Source organism: Plectropomus leopardus, chromosome 17 (assembly GCF_026936395.1).
Source record: "Plectropomus leopardus strain MGB_pleo_1.0 chromosome 17, ASM2693639v1, whole genome shotgun sequence".
NCBI classification, from domain to species: domain Eukaryota; kingdom Metazoa; phylum Chordata; class Actinopteri; order Perciformes; family Serranidae; genus Plectropomus; species Plectropomus leopardus.
In genome coordinates this window covers 11092454-11113421 of record NC_142192.1, presented here as the reverse complement: position 1 = coordinate 11113421, position 20968 = coordinate 11092454, and the positions used below count along the sequence as shown (strand labels likewise).

Sequence of the window (20968 nt, the reverse complement as noted above, 5' to 3'; positions counted from 1 at the left end):
TCAATCACTTTAAACAAACAAGAGGCCTCATGAACCTTCACAAGGCCATGCGCATAGTTGCTGAGGCTACCAGTTGCCTTGTGCACACACATACATGCTCACACAACTTTTGCATGGCCTGGTTTGAGCGAGTCATTGTTTAGTTACATTCACACACACACACACACACACACACACACACACACACACACACACACACACACACACACACACACACACACACACACACACACACACACACACACACAGTCCGTCAAGGCCCCTCCCCTGTTTCAGCCTGTACGCATGCAACCAGCAATGCGTACAGCCACACAGGAGAGGCCTTGTGTGCGGGGGTCGTAACAACTGTGGCACTAGCTGCACGGTGACCTTTGACCCCTGACAGCATGGGAAAGTGGGCACACTCAGCTGTCAGGACCCCAGTGATCCTGTTACCCCTCTCAGTGATGGTTAAATGATGATAAGACATCAATAGGAAGACACCCACAACCCTCAGTGAGGACGATGTCATAAATGCACATAAATGGACAACACACACATACACACATGCACACACACATACACACATACACACACTGTGTTGTGTAATTGTTCTGACCTGTGTTGTAATGATTAGTTAGTGTTGAATATGACAAAGAGATAAAAAGGAAAAAAGACTCCTCTCATTAGTCTAATGACCTTTCTATAAACCACTCCTCTAAAGAACAATTGTCTAATCATGGTTTAGCAACCGTAACTTGGCCTGTCAAGCGTTAAGTAAGAGAGGTGCTTGACATCTAATGAGTGTTTCTTTCCAAAAGACAAACAAAACAACAGCAAATGTGTAAAAAAAAATTATTTTTACAGGGTATATCTGCTTTAACCTAAACTACAATTGTAGCATATCGGACCCACCATCTTGCTATCTACAGTAACACCCCCTATATTATTACTTCCATGTTCATGGATGCTGTCAGTGTTCAGGGTAATGTTTGCGGGTCAGTGCTGCTCTTCGAATTTGGAGAAGTTTACTTTCCTGCAACCTCAGCTGAAATTACTCAAGATAGGGTTACGTTGCTAAAGACATTGAGGCTGGCTCCAAAAGCAAGTCAGGGATACCCACGTTAAAATGCCCAACTTTACAGCAAAACATGGTAACAGCCTGGTACAAAAAAAAGGTTTTGGTCTAATTTCCCCTTCATCCCTCCAACCTGTGGGAAGGAGGGAGAGATGGACTATGTCACTGAATTTTACATAACTCGCCCATTTAAATTTGTCCAAATATAGTAGCTTCGGGCTCCAAATATCCAAGATGGCGTTGGCCAAAATACCAAATTAAACACTTCAAAACAGAAGTCCATAAACCAATGAGTGACGTCACTGTCACTATGTCTATTATTTTCATACAATCTATAAAAAACACAAACAGGCATGGAAAACAGGGATGTGCTAGAAAGAAAAAAAGAGACATTTTTTAATATCATATTTGTCATAATAGAACTAGCTCTACACCGCAATAAGAACAATTCTGTTTCTTTATTTTCTGGTCTTCTACATGGATTGTGCCTGTGTGATGCAACATGTATGTAAACATCAAACATCAGTGTGTAATTATGACCGCTGACCGTAGGGCTAGAAACATTAAAAGCCAGTAAAAACATTGTTTTCATCCACTTCACGGAGTTAGCATTACTTTAATTAGCCAGCTAGCTACTGCTGATAACATCTTCCAGGGACAAGGTCAGGAAAGGGTCACCGGTTAGAAATGGAAAGCCTGCTTTTGTTAATGACTGTCTGAAATCAAGAAGGACTCATTGTTTCAGAAATGTCTAAGTATTTCAACAGTAAATTTACTACTGTTATTATCGTAAACTGCATCATGTCCCATGTGAGAGTGGAAAGCTTAGCAGACGTAAGAACGGTAACTACTGGGACGTGCAGATAAACACCTTATGTGTTTGCCTACATATGTATTTCACCCACACAACCACACACACACACACACACACACACACACACACACAGAACATCAATTTTTCCAGACTTTCCAGATCTAAGAATATTTCTGCCCATGTCTTTTGGTTCTCACAGTCCTCAGTCTGTGTAGGAATGCTAAGTATCCAGGAACACCCCCCCCCCGTCTGAGCAGCCAGTGGTTAGGCCCGTGATTTAAAACAGCCTTGGTTGTTCCCATGTCACACGCTGTGAAAGGGGGCATGCAGAGGTACCATATATGCCTCAGCCGTCAGTTCTCCATACTCTGAGTGTTGTTTTTTTTTTTTTTTTTAGGTGGAACGGAGCCGGTCACCTTGGGTAGCTCCACACCACTTCAAGGGACCCTAACAGTGTGTTTCATGTTTTAGCCCATTAACTACAAATTGTGAACATTACTGCAAACCATTTTTCCAAAGCACAGTACAGCATTTTGGAGTGACAAAGGCGTTTTTTCCAACCTTCCAGTCAGCCGCAGGTTCATGTCAGCACTATTTTAAGGCCAGCTTCAAACTTGATGTGATGCAGTTGGGAGCCAGCAGATATTTTAATGGAAGAAACTATTGCATACCTATTAGCTATGTTGCAATTTCAATGTTTTATTTATGTTTGGCTTCTTAGTTTGACAAAACCAGTGAATGTTTTACCCCCAACATAAGCAGGGATACACCACCAGGGAAGAACTTCGATGTTCAGCAATGAAACCTCTTATTATGCCAACGATACATTTTGTAATTTTGTAATATTCAATGCCAAGTGTTTTAGGTGTCTTTTTTCCAACAACACATGCAAAAGATAGTGGCACCCCCAGAATTTTTATAGGGGTGGCCAAATGGGGCCACTGAAAACCTTGGTGTGGTAAAACAAACCCAAAAGCCATAACTGAATTTCAGTAAAGTTTGCTTTAGGGCTGGGACGACGCGTCGATGTCATCGATGACGTCGACGCAAAAAAATGATTCTGAGTGACGACACATCGACGTGCAAGAACTGCACGTCGATGTGTCGTCACTCAGAATCAAAAAATGGCGCCGGCCGCGGCATCGAGTAGCAGCGAGTCGGGGGAGAAGAAAAGATGTTGTAATAAGATGTCAAAAGTATGGGAGCACTTTACACCTAAAGGGAATGATTCGGTGGTCTGTGACCTGTGCAAGATAGAGATGGCGTACCATAAAAGCACTACCGCGATGCACCAGCACCTTAAGAGGAGGCACCCGGGAGCTTGTGTGGAGGAGAAGACACCGTAAGTTTTAAACTTTTTTTCTTTCCTTGTTTGTAATTGTTAGAGAACCTTCAAATGAAGCGTATTTGTTTTGGCGTTTTTTTGGTTTGGTTACGTCAGCGCGTCAGACAGACAGAGACTCGACTCCGCGTTCAAGCGACTTTTTTGGTTCTGTTGCTACAGTAATGATTAACCCCGTCATTCATCCAAACCGCACCACGTAACTTGTGCTCCAGCCTCGCACACACAGAACATGTGCCCACTCAAACACACACACACACCCCTCACACACTCGCCTCTTGCTGACACACTTTTTTTTAACTGACACAGACACACACTCCTATTTATATTTTGATTCAGATTGTGTTTTTTGTGCAGTTTTATTTATTGAAATAATTTTTTATTTATTTTATTATTCTTTGTAAAGTCCTGGGAGCTCCAGTAACTACTAAAAGTTAAACTACTGTTCACTTAACTGTAATAGGCCTAATACTTGAATTTATTTGTTATTTATTTCACAGATTTAAATGATTAGGCTAAGTTGCTGCTGTCACACATTGTGTTGTTTTGTAAATTGCAGCTGATGCAGCCGCTGCTGTTATTTTTTATTTATTTTATGTTGATAAGATGTTGGTTCAGATTGTGTTTTTTGCAGTTTTATTTATTGAAAGAAAGTTTTATTTTATTGTTTTATTATAGGATTCCATTGCACTACAACTGTGTGCACTTTATTGTTGTATTGTTCAATACAATTCATTTTTGAACTTTATAATAAAAATATATTGGAAAGAAGAAATATGTTTTTTATTCATGGAGATAAATTAGCATTAATTGCTATATAGGTCAAATTATGGGGAGATAATCGATAATCGAATCGAAATCGAATCGAATCAGATTTAAAAATGAATCGTTAGATTAATCGATGCATCGAAAAACTATTTTCTAGATTAATCGATTACAAAAATAATCGTTTAACCCAGCCCTAGTTTGCTTATGCTGTTGAAGTGTATAGGCTATTTCAAAACTATGTCAACAGAGTTCAGGACCTGCATATTGAAATACTTGGCTTTCTTAGTTTACAGATAATGTTCCTGATTATCTGATGTGCACAGAATAATACTGGTACAGTTAAAATGTTGAGTTCCACAACAATCCAGTTTTAAAGTGTTATGTATCTGTACATGTTAGGAGATGTTTTGTTCTTTAAATAGTTTTGTTATTCTTTTGCAAGAAAAGACAGATATACAGTTTTTTAGTTTCAAGGAGTACAGTGATTGTAATGAATCAAAACATTTACTGGGAGCAAACCTTCTCAAACTATAACCTCAAGATATCTGAATGAAACTATTTTCAATAAGCACAGCCTATTGGCAACAGTAATATCCATGGCCCCTGGCCAAAGGCAACTATGGTACGGCTATGGCTGGGGAAAGATTGTGATTAAGGCAAACACAAAACAACAACAAATGACAAGTGTAGTTGAGGTATGGTTTAGGCAAGGCAAAATAGTAAAGGCAAGTAAATGAATTGCAATTTTAATTGCAGGTTAGGACGGTAAACAACAATAGGACATACCTCACACCCATTCACCACAATGACCTCCACACCCTTACTTTACACTTTAAAGTTTGAAGCTAAAGTTTGTCTGATAAATACTAAAGTGATTCATCTAAATACTGGGTGGACTTTCCCACAAGCACCTGAACACCAACACGCGTCAATACTGTAAAACTATCCCTGTATTATTCAATGGCGAAGTAAATAAGATTTAAAACTTCTCATATTGGCATCAAATGAAACCAGTGGCTCCCACCCAGACAGGAAAAACTTAAAAATCCTATAGTATGCTTTTGTAAAATGGTCAGCAGTATTGTAAAGACTATGAAGTTTGTGTTTAATAAGAAAAAAACAAGCCTCTGTCATGACAAAACAATAAACAGTGGTTGTATTAATGTAAGAATGGGTTCTATGGTTCATCAGAGAGGGTGAAAACCTTGACCTCTTCCATTAAACAAGAGCTTAGAATTGACAAAGTGTAGTGGCGTTCGGCTACAGTGAAGAAATAAACATACGTCTTTACTCTCATCAGGCACATCATGACGGGTCAATGACCACACTGCCCTCAAGGATCATCCTTCGATAGTTATAATCCTACAGACAGCTGCGACCCACAGACTCACAGATGCCCAGGCGAGAGGAGCTGAGACTGATAAGGAATGGATGGTGGTGTGTGTGTGTGTGTGTTGAGAAGAACCTGTTACTGATATGCATGTGAATGTGTAGATGTCTGTGATGCAGGTTTTATGTCTGTGTGCATGTGTGTCATAGAGGGTTTCATGCTCTACATCCTTTCCTTGTCAGGTTGGCAGCTGACTGTGATTAATATTTCACAGCTAACAAATGGAGAGCGCAGGCAGGCCCGTGTGTGTGTGTGTGTGTGTGTAGCCTTGCCATGACAGCAGTATAATTGACATAATTATCCACCCTCCCTAAACATCACACACACCCTGTCTGACACAAGCACACACACAGAGAGCGCTATACACCTATTACTGTGTGTTCACATGTCTGAATTGATAAATGTACAACGGTCACATGCAGAGGAGTGACCACATTACATGCCAAGTCCAAACACACACACACACACACACACACACACACACACACACACACACACACACACACACACACACACACACACACACACACACACACACTTCCCGCTGGTTCACAATGTCACTGTGCATGAATAAATAGCATAACAAACACTGCCTCTAACTGTGCGGTTAACTTTTACTGTAAGCTAAACTGGGGAACAAAGAATGACAAGACAAACATTTAACTGAAAAATTAAGAGACAAAAATAATGTTAAACTGGCCTTTTTCAAACTGGACCCTCCTCACTCCCACTCTGTCACAGACTGTAACTCTGTTTGTAGTCACCTTCACAGCTGAATGAAGCACCCTTCATTAAGTTTTAGGGTGTAAATACAGCGACAACCTTTGGGACAAACTTCCCTCTTTGGCCGAACGAGGAACTGTCGTAATTTTTTGCAACCATGGAGAAAAATAAATAATAATAATAATAATAATAACTATTATTATTACTATAAAATATGTATATGACTACTCCCAATTCATTTTTGTATCACTGTATTTATTTATTTATTTATTGCATGTTAAGAGTTTGTCAATAGGCTGCAAATAAATAAATATATAAAACATACTCTCAAGCTTCTTTGGTGGCATTTCTTTTTTTGTAAGCATCTTGCTTTAAACTCTGATGTTTATAAGTTGTTTTTGCAAAAACCTCTGTTAAAAAAACATTGGAATGTAACACTACACAATTAAAGCGTCGAAACATTTTTACACAAAAATTATATTTTTGATCCGAAACAAAATATAACCTGTAAGTTGTAGACGTTTTTTACGACGATATTAAATGTGTCTTAGTCTGAGCAGTTTACGTCTGTGTACGTTTTAATTACAGTTAAACTCCTTAGGGCACATTTAACTGACATTAGTGCATTTTAAATCTGAAATATTAATAAGACTTTTAATAACATTTTGATGAGTTGTTCCTTATCTTTGATATCATCAGTATTTGGATATCATTTTAATTTTGTTTATACTATGACAACTTGTTTTTGAACTGATTCCAAAACATTTTTTTTAATAATTTGCTTCAAGGAATAGAAGCATGTTCTTTCTTTTTTTTCTATTTTTTAATAGTTAAAAAAATCATTTTTTTTTATTTATCAAAAGAAGCAAATGTTCTGAAATGTTAAATGTTGGTTAATTAGAAAAGAAATATCCATTTGTAAGCTTTGCCTGAGTAAAATACTGTCTAACACTGGCACAATTATTTTATTATAATTTACACTAAAGAACCATATGATCAAAGAATAAGTGAACAAGACCACAGACATTTCAGTTTGCACCCAGGAATAAACACAACGGCACTATAAACTTAATGTAAAAAACTTCTTAAATTCAAACTCAGAGGTCAAGTCTCTTTCTTCTCTGAAGAAAATAATCTCTTTATAAGACGAGGGCGGTTCAAACAGCCGATAACCCATTTTGGAATGAAAATGAATGCCAAAGTTAAAACAGTTATCTTTGTTGTTTTTCTGTACGTGAAAACATCAAAATAAAAATCTGTATCCCATGTGAAAGTTTCCCCTGATGACACGGCTTTGATGAGGCCTTTGAAGTGGAGGAGTTGTGGTAATAATGGCGATGATGGTAATTGATAACGGTGAGCTGAATGGTAAATGGCCGTACATCGGGGATATGAAGTGCTGAATGGAGGCCAGACTGGATGCTGCTGAGCCTCGGGGCTGTGTGATAATAAAAGGGAGCGGTTGGAACGGTGACGATAAGGAAAAGTGGCGATTGTGTGTGTACGGGTGTGTTGTTGTTTCTGTGTCTATGTCACTTTGTCTGTGTGAGAGTGCGTGCCTGTTTGTGTGATGAAAAGCATGTGGGTGTACACTTCCAGGACATGATGTGAGGGTTTATCAGTGGTCTGAGCACATTGGGTGTGCTGGTGGTTATGTAGGGCTTGCTTGGGGTTTGGATGAAGGTCAAATTGTGTGTGTGTGTGTGTGTGTGTGTGTGTGTGTGTGTGTGTGTGTGTGTGTGTGTGTGCGTGTGTGTGTGTGTGTGCTAGCAGGTGGTTGGATGGTAGCAACCACACACTGTCACTCTGGATATAACAGGGGAAATGGGTCAGTGGGAGGGGACGGAGAAATAAGGGTGAAATGAATATAAAGAAGGAAAGAAAAATGTATGGATGGTCAACAAATGAAAAGATACAATTACCGATGGCCCAAAATGGCCTTTTTTCCCAAATTTAAATGTATTGATTTTTGATCACTATATTGGATGTTTTTGGTACACGATTACTATAGTGTAATCCAGCTGGCAACACCTGATATGTACACTATTATGTAGGCAGGAAGTCCTTAAAGTCTCAAATGTTTTGTGTTTTTCTCATTCAAATTGAGGTGTAAGGATGACATGTTGTAAATACTGTGAAGCCCTTTGAGGCAAATTTAACTTTTATATAAAATGGACTTAACTGGATTTATATTTACTTTAAATACATCTTGATTATTTTTTGTAGAGTACAGTGGGAGAGGCAGAAGGCATGGTAAGTTTGATGAACTAATTTTTAAAAAAGTTGCAATAGTGCTAATTGACATTTTCAATAAAGACAATATGTCAAACAGAGACTGAATGAATGGATAACTGGCCAAATAGGCAGATAGAATAAATTTAAATCTGAAAACAAATAAGTTTTTTTAAAAAAGGGAGAAGTGGCATGACGAATAGGAGGAGAGCACGTCTGCGCAGCCTTTATCTCGCCCACCGTGTCTGTGTGTGTGTGTGTGTGTATGTGTGTGTGCGTGTGTGTGAGACAACTAATGGAGCTGGCAGGGCGGAATCAATTACTGACCAGCAAGGATTTTCCCACAAGCTCGAGCTGGTGGGAAAACAGGAGCTCCTCAACATGCATCTGTACGTGTGTGTGTGGGTGGGTGTCTAAGCAAGATGAGATGTGCTTACATGTGTGTGTGCACGTCTTCTTGGCTGCTATCTATGCAAGTCTGCATATGTAAATGTGTATAGGTGTGTTGATATTTACTGCTGTGTGTGTGTGTGTGTGTGTGTGTGTGTGTGTGTGCGCGTGTGTGAGAGAGGACAGCTGGCATGGAGTAGACACTGGGAAAGGAGCCAGCGGGCCTTCAGAAGAGAAACAAGTTGACTTATAAACGAGTGACTCAGTGTTCAGTTCAAACCTTGTTATGTTTTCTGTCTCCTCTGTCGCTCCCAGAGGGAAAAAACAACAAGCTTCATTACATGTGGCTTTTGATTTCACCCAATACTTAACTACACAGATCCTCATCTTGTCAATGTGATTGTCCGGCCGACTGAAACTCATAAAGTTACGGAGTGTAAGAGTATTTTTCAAAACAAGGTGTACCAACAACATGGATGAAATTGCCTGAGAAAACTAACTTGTGAAGACACTTTATTTGCCAAACAGACTGTGTACTTACGTAATTGAGTGTGTTTGAGAGTTATTGTGCTATTTTTTTTTAGGAATCTATGTAAAGAAGTTTACTTCTTCCCTTCAGCCCTTTTTTCTGTCTCTCTCTCTTACGTGTGTGTGTGTGTTTGTGTGTGTGTGTGTGTGTATGTGTGTGTGTGTGTGTTTGTGTGTGTGTGTGTATTTGTTACACTGAGATGCTAATACTCCTTTAACACAGAAGTATCCACAACTACAGAAGTATTTACCTGTGTTAGAGTAACAGTTTACCCCAAAATCCAAAATGCATATTTTTTTCTTTCTTACCTGTTGTGCTACTTAGAAATCCAGATTGTTTTTGTGTTGAAGACATCAGCTGTGCCTTTTCTCGAATATAATGCGCCAAAAAAACCACGCAAATGGAAACATGCATCTATTCAAGAATGAAAGGCCCGTGCTCATGACAGTAGAACTAGTTTCTTACCCGTCAATGTATCACTGCGCACAGGGTATGCATTTACTTTACTTCTGGGGGGGATTGCCCTCTAAGTGACTGCAATGACAGCATGCACTGTCCACCTGTTGTGTTTAAACCAATTAACTCCACAATGTAAACTGGAAATACAAGGTTTTATTAACAAGTAAAAAAGACATTTAAGATATAATATGAAGAAAAAAAACGTCACCAATCAGACTGATTAAAATCTAAATTTTTCCAATTCATAGTTTTTCCAAATGATGGAAGGCAAAATTTTGGGATATATAAGGTATATACTGTATTTTAGACAACAGTTTAGTGCTACCAATTCACAGTATCACACCTATTCCCATCAACATCACTCTGCCTTTTACATATCCGCCTATCTCCACGGCAACTAATACTACCAACCCTATAAGGCTCAACGAGCCGGGGAGGTTACTTTTTATGTGCTTATTTTTTCAACTTTAACTTAATCAGCTCTCCTTATCCACTCCAACCAATCTGATGATGCCACAACATGTGCTGTGACACCAACCCTCGTTCTGACACCAATCCTTGTGTGTTGGTATTCAACCAAACTGCTTTTTTGTGGTATTCTGTGAGCTGCCATTTCAGTGTCTGGTTTTCTTAATCGATATGTGGCCTTTGACCTGCAGTGTTCATCAGTGTAACTTTTTAAGTCCCTATTAGTATCTCCTGTATGAAATTTGATTCAAAAATACTTTGGCATGTTAACTGGCTTCAAACATCTAAATAAACCTATGTTAATAAACCTCCGATCATTTTTTTTGGTGGAAAGAGACTAGCCGTGCCTGTCGGGGTGTGTTTGTATGTGTGTTTACAAAGACAGAATCTAAGATGTTACTGTTCTTACTCAGAGGAAGAGGGCAGGAGCAACCGCTTCACATTATTGTTTACTCATGCTTCTAATGTGCATGTGTGTCTCAGCCCCGTGCGTGCATGTTGTCGGCCTTTTATTTCTTTGATTGTTCTGTTCAATAATCGACTCCACGCTGAGTGGCCGCTGCTCTATAGTGAACAACTGCAGCAGGAAGCAGTGCCATGCAGGATAACATTGGACTGAATGAAGGGCTTGGTGACCCAAGGGATACTGAGCCTGGCGACTCTCTCTCTCTCTCTCTCTCTCTCTCTCTCTCTCTCTCTCTCTCTCACACACACTCACACACACACACACACACACACACAATTGGGAGCCAATAGGGCTGGACAACAGTCTCTTGGGTGGGTCTTTTAAAAACCAATCAAGCAGACATCTTGGCTCTTGTCATTGTTGGGTGCTACAGTAATGTCGCGTCTGTGACCAGATACAACAAGTAAAGTCTATACACACACACACACACACACACACACACACACACACACACACACACACGCACACACGCACATGCTCACACATGCTCGCACACTCCAGTTTTAAGCTGACCAATGGCCTGTGTGTATCTCAGGATGTCGTTCCAAATGTCGTACAAAGACTTACAGAACTTACAGGACTTACAGAATACAGAATGACTGAGAGAATGACTACCGTCAACTGATGCACAAAAAAATATCGGCATGCAGGAAATTAATGTTTGATGCACTTTTTTCCCCACCCTGCCGTCAGTTATCTATTCTATCCTCATAAAGATTCCCTTAATACAATGCCTAAAATCTCATAGGTTGACGACCTTCATTTGAGCACATATGATCTCATGTACTAAACTTTGCAACACAAACTCAGGTCCTTACTTGGGACTGAGAGTCATCAGCTTACATAACAAACTAAACTCTGTGTGCGTGTGTGTGGGAGGTGGAGAGGATGGATGAGTTGTTAATAAGACCAACAACAACACCTTCAGCCACAGTAGTATCCCAACTTCCAGGCCAGAGCACGCACATGCGCACACACACACACACACACACACACACACACACACACACACACACACACACACACACACAGAGTTACACAGTTAACAAGCATTCCTCTTGCCTGGTCTACCGCATGCTATTGAGCCAGTACACAATACACACACACTTGCATGAATACAACAATAACAAAGTGCTGAATACACACCAGTGACTGTATAAACACAGAGAACATAAAAACTCCAGCATTTGCATGAACAGCAGCACGCACACACAAACACAAACATTTATTTTCACACAAACACTGCTCTTGGCTACTCTCTCTCTCACACACACAACTCTCGACCTGCTTGATCCCTCGTGATGTTTTCTTTAAATGCACAAAAACACAGACACACTCTCTCACACACAGACACACACACACACACACACACACACACACACACACACAGACACACACAGCGCTCCCACACTCGCTCACATCTGTTTGGATTTGTTTTCTGTCTGAAGCTAATTCACTACCTCCTTCAACCTCCCCTTTTTTATTTTAGTGGTTAATATTAGTTTAAGGAACAAAAATATCAAGTATTGCAATATAGCCTCAAAATATCGCAATATTATTTTAAAACCATATCACCCAGCTTTACTGGGACCCATTAGACCCCATCTGTCAATCTGTTCAAAGCTGATCAGATCACATGGATGGATAAGAGGAGCAGTTTGTAAGTGAAAGTGAACTTTTAGGCTCAGCAGAATGAACGGTTAGGTTTTACTTTCAATGTGCCCGTCATTCTGCTGAGCCGTTTCTGCGCTGTAAATAACCCAACTGTATGGGTATGTGGAGGGAGATGATTAAGCTGTGAATGCCCTCCTCAAATAAATGAATGTGAGACACACTCAGAAGGACTGGACAGTAAAACAGAGCCATCTGGTAAAAAGTTGAACCTGTTTCAGATTGCTGCTTTTGCTAGTCAAATACATACAAGCACCCACTCCGTGTTTTAAATAGCATTACTTTTAAACTGTGAGTAAACTGTAATAATACTATAATTAATAATAATAATAATAATAATAAAGTGTTGACAGATTATTGGCCTGGCCGATTATTTGGCATTTTGCTGATTATCTGTATCTGCGTTGTATTTTAATGATCACCAATAAAATGAATTAATTAAAAAGTGCAAAGAAAGAGTCAGCATTGGAAGAACTTTTACTCTGTAAAACCTCAGGGCACTATTTTTATTCATAATTTTTTTATTCTTATTTTTATTATAAAAAAAAGTTGGCGGAAAAGTTTCAGTTTTGATTAAACATTTGCTAAAGGTATGTAAGCGAAATTTTGTGTTGGAGTTTGTTACATTTCAAATTCATAATATTACCAGAAGATTTTTATTTTTATTGTAAATGCATATCCATTTCAAATATTGGATCTCTGTCTCATTAAATACTAATAACTGTAACTGGGACTCTTTTTGAAGGATCTTTGTTAAAAAAAAAGGCCTTACACATCTATAAAAGTGACAGTTTAGCACCTTTTAATCCGTCCTTTGCTCTCTGCTTGTTGGAAGGACATGCATCACGTCACGTCTCATCCAAACCACACACACACATACACATCAAATACACACACATAACCAGTGTACCATAACCTCCCAGAAGTCTGAATAGTAAGTATAAGGTGTCTCTGTGTGTGTGTGAACGTGGCTGCTGCTGCCGTAAAGCTCCTGGCGTTGACACAGTAAACTGATACTAAGGGGTCTGAGAGGGGAAATGTCTCCGCACCGCGCGCACACACACACACACGTATACACACTCATACACACACTCCAGAGGGAGAGGAGAGCACTGGAGGAGCGGCACTCACACGGAGATTGAGTTACAGCTGAATTAGATCTGTGCTGTGGGAACCAGCACCTTCCCTCAGACACACACACACACACATGCATACACACACACACAAACACACACGTGTTGTCACTTCTTGACACCAAAGACGCGCTGGGACACACGCTGAGATGATGCAGAATGTGTACACATTCTCACACACACGGCTTATAAACAAACACACGGTCATGAACAGATGCAGGCGCCCCTCAGGAACACACACACACACACACACACACACACACACACACACACACACACACACACACACGCACACACAAATATGACATCAAAGAAAAACTATGTGATCCCACAAATAAAAAGCGAGTACAAACACGACATGACAGTGTGTGTGTGTGTGTGTGTGTGTGTGGCTGGTTTAACAGACATAATCATAAACACAGATATTCATGTGTAAACAGAAACACACACATTTCTGTCACCCGTTGACACCAGACAGAGGGAGGCCTGAGGCGGCAAATTTATATCTGGCACCAACACTGCCATGCACAATGTGTGTGTGCGAATTTGTGTGTGTATCTATCGTGTTGGCCTTGACTTGGAGATGGTGGCCCTAAATAAAGCGAGTCTGAAAAGAAAAAGGACAGAAAGAGAGGCCACCATACCACAAGCCAGTAAACTCTCCACATCTTAATTGCCCTCTCGTTTTCACATGGTAATGCCTTTACCTCGTGTGTGTGTGTGTGTGTGTGTGTGTGTGTGTATTTATTTGTGTGCCCCTGCCAGGTTCACACAGCAAAGCCCGCCAGTGTGCCATAAACACATACACTCTGCTGCCCTGAGCTCCATTGTAAACACAGCCGGATGGACGGATGGATGGAGCAATTCCACCCCCACATACACAAGTTTTATTTCATCGACCAATGTTTCCCATCACCCCCCTCCTGCTTGGCCACTCCTTTGAAAAGTTCTCTGATATTTTAGTAAGTAACGGACCTCTCTCCCTGAGTTGCTCTTTTTTTCTCCCTTCATATGACAGTTCTTACAGAAAACCTTTTTTTCTAACAGTGTATTTGATCCGGTTATATTTCAGCAATGAGAGCAAAGGCTGTGCTGTACTTTTACTTTTACCGTTTCAGGTCACTGCCAAGACATAAACTGGTTCAACTTTGAAAAAAGTCAAACAAAAAGTGGCACACCAAACGGCATAAGACACAAAATGATTCTTTATTACACAAAATAAAAGATTTATAATAAGAACAAATATAAAATACGAAAAACGTTTGCAAGTTATTTTCCTTCACAATACCAGGGACACTATGGGAGAATTCTGCAGAAGTGTAATGCATTAACTTCAAAAACAATTCTGCTCGTTTTTCCAAAAAGCAAAAATTTACAAAATTATTATGCCGATCATGAAAAAACACAAGAGCAGTTGTTTTTTTTTGTCGTGAAAACTTTTATTTATCCTTTTACAAGAGCAGTTTGTAGGATTTAGTGGCATCTAGCAGTGAGGTCTCTTCCTGATTGCTGATATAAATCGGTAAAAGCACTTAATAAAGCACTTTTGTATTTAAATCAGTGTTTCTCTGAGGTGGAGGGGCTGCTAACTATGGAGGCCAATTCAAAAGTGCAAAAACATGAATGGCCCTAACTAGAGCCAGTGTTTGGTTTTTCTATTCTTGGCTACTGTAGAGACATGGCACTGCAACATGGCAGACTGTGGACAAGGTCTCGCCCCTGATCCCAAATGGCTCATTCAAAGGTAGCGGAAACATGACGATTCTTATTTTCAGGTTATTACAAACTAATGAAAACATATTGCATTTCTACTAATATAGCCACCTAATTCTTACACACTGGACCGTCAAGTTATATTTTCATAGTTCTTTATTTGTTTATTCATTTATTTTTTGGGGAGAAGGTGGCATGAATGCATTATTCCACTTTATGTTTACTGAAGAAGTGAAACACTAAACAGTTGAAAAACCTGTGCTTCATTTGCCGCTTTTTTATTATTATTGTTACGTTCACATGTGATTTTGTATTACAAGTAGGGATGTCCAGATCATGTTTTTTCCCCCTGAGGATCTTTCAAACTTATTAAAGTTATTCAGATCAATCCAATGTATGACCTATATGCTTGACAATAACAAATAAATGAGTAGCTCTGCAATGTGTTTGCCAATTTATTAATATTACTTATTTATGTTATCAAATAAAGTATAAAATGACAAGCCCTCCCTTTAATCTTTTTAACCTGTCTCAGCGAGAGTCTGTCCCTTTAAGAGAATGCTTGTTGCTTAGCTGCAGCTTGTATCTGATTAACGAGAATGAACTATATTCTATTGAGTGTTTATTTTTGTCATCCTCACATCTTTTGGTTGGATTACGCTTCATTAATACATAAATCATGTTAGCTTAACTTGCAGTGGTGATTGAAATTGTTCCTCACAGGGTGGAGAAACACTGTGCACTATAGGTGAAGACAAAATGCGAGACTCTCACACCGAGCTAAAACGAAAAAAGTGCTCATAACTCAGGTAGGTAACATAAATAAACAGCCTCATAATGCATTTTTTTATGGTATATAATACATTGCAGCAGGCAGGATTCAGACATTACTCTTACACGCACATGGGAGCTTAACAGAGGGGAGAAACAGAGAGGGCGCACTAAAGGAGTGTTGACAAAGGTTGCGCTCCATATTGCTGTGTATGAAAGTAAAACACTTGTGTGACAGCTGACATAAAACAAAGGGTCAGATCGCTCTATAAGCTAAATATAGCCGGTCCCAATGAGTCAAAATATGCCTTGATCCGCCCCGATAGCAATGTTTGAGATCAGATGGGGACATCCCTAATTACAAGTACTGCAAGAGACCCATTTTAAAAAAGAATAATCACAATGAAGCAGCAGAGGCATAGTTATTTTGACTTTCAGGCCCTTCAAAAACAACGGATCCCACATTTTTCCTTAATGTAACACAACTGCAGGGATCTTTCATCAGAACTTGCCTTCCTGTTAAATGTCCTCTTATTTCAAACCCAGTTCATAATGCTGGCATTCTGTTAAATATTTGAAACTTCAAGCCTCACACTTTGACAACAAGGAGCCACAGAAGACAATGTATAACTGTTTTGACAGTTATACATTGTCCATGACAAACAAACAAAACTCTATGTTTAAAATCAGTGGCGCGCCCTTCAAAGATGAGAACAGATTAGCTAGAAACAACAAGTTCAGTTGTCAATGTGTCTTGAATAACAACAGTTCAGTTGTACAAACTGTTGCTCTGTCACATCACAGTCAGTATGAAAGCTGCGGGCCATGTGCAGCGCACTGTTAAGCCGTCCTGCTGAGAACACTTTGTGCATGGGAGCCAGATTTGTCTCGACACCAGCGCAGGGTCACAGCAGGTCACAGAGGAGATAATAGCGATCAGAGAATAATCTTCTCCATTAATGTTTGCACTCCCTTTGACCTCTGAGGGCCTCGCTGTGAAGCACTGAGCCATTAGAGAGGACAGCAGTGGGCCGATATAATGTACAGGTCAAAACCATACACACATGCACACACTTCATACCCACACAATAAGCGGCACTGAGGTTCCCTTGTCAACAGCTGCAGCTGTGACCACATGATTACCTGTCTTTCCACCTTAGATATTTTAATGTCCAACCCACTAAACACACGCCCACACACACACACAGCTAAACTTCCCCTCACAACACACACACTTGCACTATGTCGCCATCCGTTTAGCCCCGTCCCCATGGACATGAGCTCCAGGAGCACCAGGGGAAAGAAAGGGGAGTGCAAACAAACTCTCCCCGGGTCCGGGGCTCCGGTTTCAGCCTTCCGTCCGCCGTGGCCAGGGGGCCATGGGAACACGAAACGCCAGGGGCCCTGTGTCAATAAGGAGCAGTGGTTCAACACAATGGTGGCCTGCCTGCAGACAACACCGCTGACAGACACCCACACAAAAGGGCCCATGAATGGGAAGGAGGCTCGTGCACACACACATGCACGTGAACACGCACACGGAGAAAAGAATAGAGCAGTGTGTGGTTGCCCACAACGCCAATGTTTGATGACTGCTTCTGTGTATGTATGCATACACTCAAACACATGAGGACATAAACACAGTATAATAAACTTAGGTCTGCACACAGTTTGAGCTTAGAGAACTGTGTGTACCACAGAAAATCAGTGTGACAAACACACATCAGTGGATTTTACTTTTAATGCATTCTTCATTTGTTTCAGTGTGTTTTCAGCCAAACTGGTGGAACTTGTGCAGTCAGCCATTCAGACAACAGTAGATAAATTGTCACAGAAAAATTTACCATCAGATACTAAAATCAGACTGTGTAAATTGGTGTGTGTGTCTGAATTTTAAGTTTTGTTATGCTTTTCATGCATGCTTCAGAATAGGAAGATCTAATCTGATTTCATGCCCTAAGTGTTTTGACACGACTACCTGAGAGGTACAAAGGTTTCGCTGTGTAAGGCTCTGATGTCTAAATATGAGGATGCATGAGGAGATCAAACAGGAAAAAATTCGGAAAAATGTTGTGCTACATTTGGTTGTCTCTAAAACCTCACGTGAGTCCTGTACTACTCATTAACCATCCAATTTAATTTAACCCTTTGAAACCTGAGCAAACTGATTTGACTTTAACGATGCACAATAACAAGTAGATAGTGGCTTAAAAATAAGACACAGGAATCAGCCAACATGCAGACTTCTGCTGATATTACAAACCTATACACATATATATATAATTCTTGTTATTATTGACAATGTGAACATGTACAAAACATGAACCTTAAATTGAAGTATTTTTCTTATTTTGCACAGTGAATGAATATCATATACACTGCAAAGCATGCCAGCATGCAAGTATTTTATGTCTCCATCTGCTGGTGGGCCATCACGACAAGAGGATGCATTACATGATGTTAATCTTACTGCAGAAGAGACTTGATGAACACTAAAATAAGGTGAAGAAAAAAGTGGATAAAGCACTTTTTCCGGTCATTTACCTGTTTATTTTTGTTCTTTAAGTTTATGTTTTGAGTTAAGGCAATGTTCTTGTTACTTTTTTACTAATTTTTTGAGCCACATCTTGATAAGTTGCTCTTTGCCTTCTCCCCATGTTTTTCAAAGTAATCAAACCAATTTGGTCTGGTTTCAAAGGGTTAATCAAAATCTAAGCCAGGATCATATCACTGAGGATTCATACATTTAAATGACTTTCTGGTGTTCTTCTGAAAGAATTACTTCAAATTTGTGTAAAGGGAAACCACAACCAAAGTGTTACCAGACCTGTATTACATCAATGCCTCGATCAATTCTTCCATCAGTGGTCTCACTACATAACTGGTACAGTTATGGAGCTGTGTTGAGTGTTTGACTGTGCAGGAAGAAATGCAAAGAGAGTGCTGCCACCTGCTGTCAGCTGAGACAAAAAGCAAAATGATATTTCAGTCCCGAGTCCTAACAGCAGATGGCAGCACTTTGGCTTTAATAGAGAGGGTGAGTTCATGGTCTTTTAAACCCATTCACCCATTCATCCCAATAAAACAGAATCCAGAAATAAATAAAGATCACAATTCAAGGAGGAGTATCTAAAAAAGGGAAATCAGATTTAAATATGATTAAATGATTAAACTGGGAGGTTGTTTGATTTCTTTTTCTTCCTCCAAAGGTTTACTTGTAGATGCAGCTGTCAGTAAATCTCTCAAAACATATTGTCCCCAGGAAAGAGTCACTTTGACTGCTTGCTGTGTCACCCTGTTGTTATCTTTTAACCACAGGTGTGTCAGTATGAACTGTGTCACTGTGCAAACTGTCGGTTTGGAGTACAGGCAGTCAGTGGACACTGTTGCCATTCTCGAAACACTACAGCAATCCCCACACAGTTCGCACTGTGTGGCAAAACAACTAAGTAGTAATAGTAAAATAGATCCATGTTATTTTGGAGCCTATATCCACATCATTTCATCTATTCTAATAGAATCTGACATTTGCTCTTGCTTTATGCTAAAATCTGCATTGGGAAACCCTTACTTACATGTCTCTGCTGAGACGTCCTGACAGGCACACTATCAGATGTTTTATCAGATGTCACTTAGACCGACTTTTTGGTAAGGGTGCATTTCAGTTTTATTGTATCAAAATGATGACTAAATGTACTATAAAACTGCAAGATAGAGTTGTTGGAAACATTTTACTTCTAGTTAATAGACAAAGGATTTAGAAACATTTTTATGTAACATTTGTAAGTCTGTGATGAACATAACATAGTTTCATCACAAAGTTGGGTCAATTCTGATTAAAATATTTTTAAAATATATAAACAGTGTTTATTTTGTTATTATACTTATTCCGTTTGGACAATGGCAAAATGACAAAAAAAAGTTAATGTTTTCCATTCTAAATTTTCGATTAATTACTCAAGAGAAATCTGACAGAGTGAAAAGTGTGCCAACCAATCCCAGTAGCCCCTATAACTTATTATAAATTAGTTTGGCCTCACTAAAATTAACCAGATAACAGATTATCAACAATAAATAAGTCAATGGGCAGCAGCAGCAGTTGCAAAAAAAACAAACTTAAGATACACAAACTAATTAACCTGGTAAGTCTTAACAACTGCAAAATAAAGCAAGACAAACAGCACAGCGGCTGTAGATACAAACAGAAACCAAAGGGCAAAGGACAGAGAACAGGTTTATGCACACTTTAGCTCACACTTTAGCTCACGCTGTAGCAGGTGAGTGAGTGAGTGAGTGAGTGAGGTTTTTGTGGTACTCACCAGTCTGAACTTGACTCTGTGAGCTGTCTGCACCGCCGAGTCCTTCTCAATCTTCCCCTTCATTCCCAAAGCACAGGCTAACATTAATTTAGCCGGTCCGTGCTCTCGGTCCCACTGCGCTCCCACATTTCACAATTGTTAAATCGAATATCGTAATATCACGGAGTATAATTATTGCCAAAAATTAAAAAGTCCTCACAGATCTGGCTGACAGTAAAAGATTATCAGTGAAGAACAAGTTGGCCCACTGGCGGCAGCTCCCGCTAACCGTGAGCACTTTAGCATGTTAGCCCAGTCAGGCTAGTTTCCATTTTGTTTCGGTTACATCGTTGGTGCGCTTAATTTTGGTCACTTTGGTGCTCACCGGGTGAAGCATTATATGACTATAAGAAGGAAGCAACCTTTTTTTTTTTACATTGCTGAATTCCTGTTGTGCTAACCATAAACACTGCTAACAGAGGCCATGTATTTGGCCCAGGCCATGGGCCCAGGCCGGTAAATTTGTATTTCCTATGATAGAGAAGGCAAGACCCGCCCTGCTCTCCTTCTGATTGGCTAGTACTTGTTGCCTTCGTTGCTTGGATTGGTTAAGGTTAGAGTAAGAATGTCAAGGTAAGCCAATCAGGGGCAGAGTAAGGCAAAGTAGGGCGGGTCATGCCTTCTTTGTTCCAAGGAAACTATAAATAATATGAATATAAATGTACTATAAAATATAAAATCCCA

General features: G+C 39.7%; 1 protein-coding gene across 2 annotated transcripts in view; it reads right to left on the bottom strand.

Annotated features, from left to right (window-relative positions):
- hey1 (hes-related family bHLH transcription factor with YRPW motif 1) overlaps positions 1–20739 on the bottom strand; it is a 59450-nt gene extending 38711 nt beyond the window's left edge. For both annotated transcript variants that reach the window (XM_042506698.2, XM_088090495.1), the window contains exon 1: positions 20246–20739. The gene's annotated coding sequence lies outside the window, so the exon portion shown is untranslated. The remainder of the gene's footprint in view (positions 1–20245) is intronic.
- Between the last annotated feature and the right edge of the window lie 229 nt (positions 20740–20968).